This window comes from Perissodus microlepis, chromosome 1 (genome assembly GCF_051167445.1).
Source record: "Perissodus microlepis isolate ML-2025 ecotype Zambia chromosome 1, ASM5116744v1, whole genome shotgun sequence".
Taxonomy (NCBI): Eukaryota; Metazoa; Chordata; class Actinopteri; order Cichliformes; family Cichlidae; genus Perissodus; species Perissodus microlepis.
The window spans coordinates 2876169-2882168 of NC_140461.1; positions in this window are offsets into that span (position 1 = coordinate 2876169).

The window sequence follows — 6000 nt, forward strand, 5'->3', positions numbered from 1 at the left end:
AGGGTGAGATAGCTATACAGTCTTACCTATCTACATGAGTCTTACGTTTAATGGTGCACTGACTGATTGATGCTCCATTATCATAAGCAAAAAATGATGAAATAAGAGGTCACACTGTGGAGTAAGAAAGCCTCAAATACCTTAAAAAGGGTTCATTTAAAGGTAGAGGGAAGTGAGTGTGAAGGCAGTGCTTTTGGTTTACCGGCTGACCTGCGGTCATGAAATCTGGGAAGTAAAGAAAAGAACGAGGCTTTAGATACAAGTGGCTTTAGGGTGACTTGGCTTGGAGGAAAGGTGAGGAGCTCAGACATCCTGCAGCACTTTGGAGTAGAGTCACTCCTCCTTCAAAACAGGCCAACTGATGTGGTTTGGGGATCCAATCGGGAACCTCTAGTACACCTCCCTCTGCAGGTTTTGGAGAGCTTGTATAGCTAGCCAGTCTGGGTATGGCTGGGGATCCTCCTGGGCTAACGGGACAATCACGTCTCAACCAGCTGCCACCATGACACAACTAAGAAAAACTAAGATGATGGATGATAAACTAAAGCAGTCAGAGAAAAATGATTAGGTGAAAAGACAAGATTATAAGATAAAAAAGGAAAACACGGTCGCACCTGAGCCAAGTGATCCTGGAAGTTCAAATCTTTGTGCTCTTCGTTCTCTCATCTTGGCGGCCTGTGTGTGCATTTCCTTTTGGCGTGCTTTGGCTTTGTTGATGCATTCCAACACTTTGCAGCTGATTATGTTCACTCATCTCTGCCACTGCTGTGACTTTGTTTCTTCTTTTGTTTAATCTTGATTAAGCACCGTGTCTCAAAACTTGGGAAGCTGTGAGACGGAAGCCAAAATTATAAGAAAAAGGCAGTTTTTACTTTATCTAATGATCATGACTTGTAACACTTCTGGTTTTCTTACTGGCAGGAAAGTGAAGGCAGTAAAATTTAGTAAAGTTTAAGTACGAAAACCAAATAAAAGCTGTACGTTGTCGTCTCAGGGTCTGATTCCCACTCCCTTTTCCCAAATTAAAATACAAGTTAAAGTTTTCTCAGAGATTTCATGCTACACTCCCCCATGTCTCCCTCCTTCCGTCCTGGGCTCCTGGACAGTATCATTAAAACCTCCCTGTGGTCAAACTCTGGGCTCCCAGCAGACCGAAGCCTGTTGTTTCAGAAAACCTCAGAGTTTACACACTCAAGCAGTTTCTCCTCCACTAACCTGCCTCTGGCTCCACCAGCTACTGTCCATAATGTCATCATTTAGAGTCTGATTACAACCAAAGCTGCAGGGAGGCACGTCACATCTCTCCCATGAGTCCAGAATGACTGTCAGTGCAGTCAAACCAAAGCAGAAAGCAGATAAACGTCAATGATTCTGCTTAGAAACCAGAGGGGGGAACAAAAACCTGCCTGGGTGTTTTTTGAGCTAATTAAATTACTTGCAAAAACCAAATCTTGACTTCAGCTCTGCCATGAAGTTTTGGCCTATTTTAAAATTGCAATTTCATAGCAAATTAATAAAAAAAAGTTCTGAATCTTTTCTATCTGGGTTTCAGACTCCACTAAAGCTGCTTTTTTTAATGTCTAGAATAATTTTCCAATGACATCTGATGCAGGGCATTGTTCACTACTCTTATTTCTTGACACCAGTCTGCCTTTCACCACAATATTTTACATTACAGGCTGAAGGTCTCCTCGGTATCTCTACCTCAGTGCTATACTGTTTTTCCTCCTATTTGTCTGGAAGGACTTTGTCTGCCTGAGTGTTCGCCTCCATCACAGCCCTTGGCCAGCTATTATTCTTCTTTCACCTTCTTTCTTTAGTTGCCATCATTTAATCTGTTTCTGGCATTTCCTATCACTTCTATGCCAATGACATTCAGCTCTTTATGCCTTTTAACCCTCTTGAGGCAGGCGTTGCCGATTTGCAAGAGTTAAAAACTAACAACCTGATTACCCCACATACATATTTTATGAGTTTTTTTTACTCAGAAGTACCACTGCAGGACTTGGTTGGGCATTAGCAACTAAAACTTAATTTGAGGCTGAGAGGGTTAAGCCTCCCTAGCTGAGCACGGCAGCACGGTGGTTAGCACTGTTGCCTCACAGCAAGAAGGTCCTGCGTTCCTCCCACAGTCCAAAGACATGCACTTAGTGGGGATAGGTTGATTGGAAACTCTAAATTGCCCAAAGGTGTGAATCTTTGTCTATGTGTTAGCCCTGCGACAGTCCAGGGTGTACCCTGCCTCTTGGGTTGGGATAGGCTCCAGCGCCCCCTGCGACCCTGAAAAGGATAAGCGGAAACGAATGGATAGCTGAGCAGGCTGTCCAGGCCAGCTGACGAGCATTAAATTCCAGCGTGACTCAGACCATGATTGTAGCTCCTCCTGAAATATATTCAAGAATCGGTCAAGTGATTGCTTCCTTTTGCTCATCTGTGAAGTCCGGTGTTCGTGATCTCGGCGTAATATTTGGTTCCTCTCTGGGCTTTGATTTACATGCAAAGAATATCTCACATTCCTCTTTCTTTATTTTAAGGAACTTTTCTAAATTGTGAACCCGAGTCTCCTCAGCTGAACCAGAGAAAACTGTTGATGCATTTCTGTCATTGCACCTCGATTACTGCAATGCCCTATTTATCTGTTTAGATAAATCATCTTTTTCACGCTTCCAAGCGATAGTAAATGCTACAGCCAGACTTCGATCCCACTCTCGAGCTCACATTACCCCCGTTTCATTCTCTTCCCATTGGCTTAAATTGGCTCTAAATCTCTCAAAGACTGTGGCTCGCTGCAGGTCAGCTACAGTTCCCTCAGCTCAGAAAGTTTAACATTACAGTTTCTGCAAATCAGATTACAGAAACTGTACCAACTGTGCCCTGACTGTTTAACTCCGACTCTGCCTCTGGTCCTGCTGCTGTTTCTCAAACTGGGCAGATGAGCTAAATAATGCTGTTTTGTCTAAGTTGTCCTTTGGCATCACTGTTTCGATGATGCCAGGAGATAACGGTCCTCTCCCCATTTAGTCAGCCATGAGACTACAGTCCTTGCCCTGGTTGGAAGCTTTGCGTGCTTTTTCTTTCACTCACTGGTTAGGTCTAGGAAAACATTATAGTTTAGGATAAAATTACACTCCTTCACAAAATTAACTGTGGACACAAAATTATGCTTGCTCAGTGCTTTTAAATGCAACGCCAAGAGATGTTTAAGAAGCCTCCATATGTGACGAGCTGACCTCTGACCTCTGACCATGAAACATGCCAAAGGAAATCCTGCACGTTTGATGCTCTGAGAAAAAAAACAGGCTGATTTACACGTGTTGTATTTGTTCTGCAGATGCTACTGTTGTAATATTAAAGCTGTTCTAGAGTTTCCACAGGGATAGACCTGCCTGACTGCTCCATGACATGGTAAGAAAATGTGATGTGAGAAGTCACACTCTGTAAAGGAAACTCAGACGAGACTCTTCTCACCGCAGGGGTCCAGCTGGTGCCTTTATATCAAAACCCCTGGGTTGCCATCTTTTGGTGTCTCCTGGTGATTAATATTGTGTTTTAACCAATGCTTCGATCTTTTCCTAAACATACCCAAGCAGTTTTTGGCTCCTGAACCTATCAGCGGGGGTAGAAGAAAACCTAAACAAACACCAGGTCCCCAGTGGGGATGTCCTCACTGATAAACCTGCAAATGACTTCTGTGCCACCTTTCTGACTTCCCAATGCGGATTTTACCTTTCTGCAAAATGCTACTGTTATCTGCGAGTAGCTGATATGACTGCAGCTCATGCATGTGTGCACATAATGAAGATATGCATCTGACAAAGCAGCATTAGATTACATGGGCTGAGAAGGCGTTGCTTACAAATAAACTTGCAGAAACGCTCACATACGTCTGAGACAGACGGGCTCATTTTAGTCGTTTCAAGAAATAAAGAGTGTTGTTATGTCTATCCTGAGAGCACGTACAAAGGCTGATGGAAAAACAAACAAACGTGACGGGCCGCTGCACTTTTTCTGTCTTTCAGCTTCCTTCTGGCCTTTCTGGATGTTTGCACGGACCCTCGTGCCCACCTGCTGACGACACTCGCTCAGGCCCAAGTGGACTTTTAAAGTGTGGCAACAACAGCAGCAGACTCAGTGCTGACAGACATTTCTTTATGGCTGAATCATTTTTCCTTCTTAATGATGCTCGATTCCCACAAATAAGAAAAACAATATCCTCTTTTCATGTTTTGGGTTTTTTGTATTTTATGACACAAAAATTATTCACGGTTAATCATCAACAACATCACCATTAAAAAATCTGCACTGAGCAGCTGTTTCAGGATTCTGCTGAATGTAGTGAGCCTTTCTGAATGATTAGCTGTTTTTAAAGGTTCATATTCTAAACTTTCATATTTCATGTCTGTTTAAAAAAGGAAAGTGACGTATAAAAACACATTTAGATGCACCTCTGTGAATGAATCCGCATGTTGCACTCAACTATCACCACACACACACACACACACAGAAACTTCTACATGTAGACTCGTGCACACTGCTCTTTCTGAGGTTGTGAGAACCTTGGTTGACATAATGTGACACGATGATCTGAAGCTCTGAGGGCTGGCCAAAATGTGTTCACAGTGATGGTTTCAGGGAAAATGATTCCACAAAAACATAGAAAGACAATACGCACACACACAAACACACACACACAGATGTGGGCGTGTGAGGAAGACGTCCAGAGCGAGAGAGAGAGAGAGAGACGCAGCGATCCCACACTCTGCTCCAACTCAAACAGCACCTCTGGTTTCAGTGGAGCCTCCGAACAGAAACCGGCTCCACTATTTTTACAGAAAAACTATTTTTAGCCCCTTTCTGCCTCTTTACTGGAGGCAGCCGCAGTTTGGCCACACAGAGACTGTGAGAGCTGCAGTTCTGAGTAAATACAAAGAACAATATGCTCAGCATCCATGTCCGCGCCGAGCCGGACCGACCAGTCTGCGGCGCGACGCTGGCGACTGATGACAGGCCGCAACGGCACAAATTATTGGAATTCTAGGAGATTACCAGGCGGCGGGGGGGTGGTCGGTTTTAGCTCTGTCAGTGCTGGAAATAACAGGCTGTCACAGGCCAACACGAGGAACGGCCTCTCAAACCAGAGGCCCCCGGGGCCCGACTGGGGGCCAGCAGTTACACAGAAACTCCTGAGGGCCAGAAAGCAGCCAGGAATAGTTTAAATTCATTTCCTCGACTGAGGACGATCTGATTTGATCTTCTTTTTCTAGTGATAACACACAACAAATGTAAATTTCCAAACTGACCTGCAAAGTGTGTCTGAAAAAGTTGCACAATAAAAGAAGAGATGCAAATAAACAAAAGAAAATGAAAACAACTTGTTCATTTTTTAATCCAACCCTGACTGAGAATGAGTTGAGGGGGATGTCAAAATGATCCAAAAATGACTTGATCGCATTTTCTTGAGACATGTTTGCACGTTACAGCCTTCGCCCTGCTGCCAAGGCTCAGACAACAGAAAGAAGGAGCAGAGAGGAAGAGAATGAAAACCAGAGAGGTCTTTACCACAAATGCAGTTAAATGCTGCAAAATAAGCAGAAAGTTGGCCAGTGAGCGACCAGGTCAGTGAAAAACATGAACTAAAAACACAACTCTGAAGCAGAACGTTGTAAAACTGTTTTTAGAGCTGAGAGCTTTTGCTTTATACTTCCTTATATTGTTGTGGCTTATGTTCACTTTAGTACGAGTGTGTGAAAGTCTTTAAGTTTAGCTTTGCTTGAATAGAAAGATAAACATTTAACATTTTTCTGTGTTATATTTCCAGCCTGGTACATTTATGTTTGCTGGGACTTGTGTAGTGCCGGGGTTTTCTCTCTTTAAGAAGAAGAAATGAGTTTTCATACGGAGCCCCACAATTTCTCTCAATGAGCAACAATCGAAAAGTCGAATTTTAAAGCTCTGTGCTATTACATTAAAAGTGTTCATTTTCCATGAATGAATCATGCA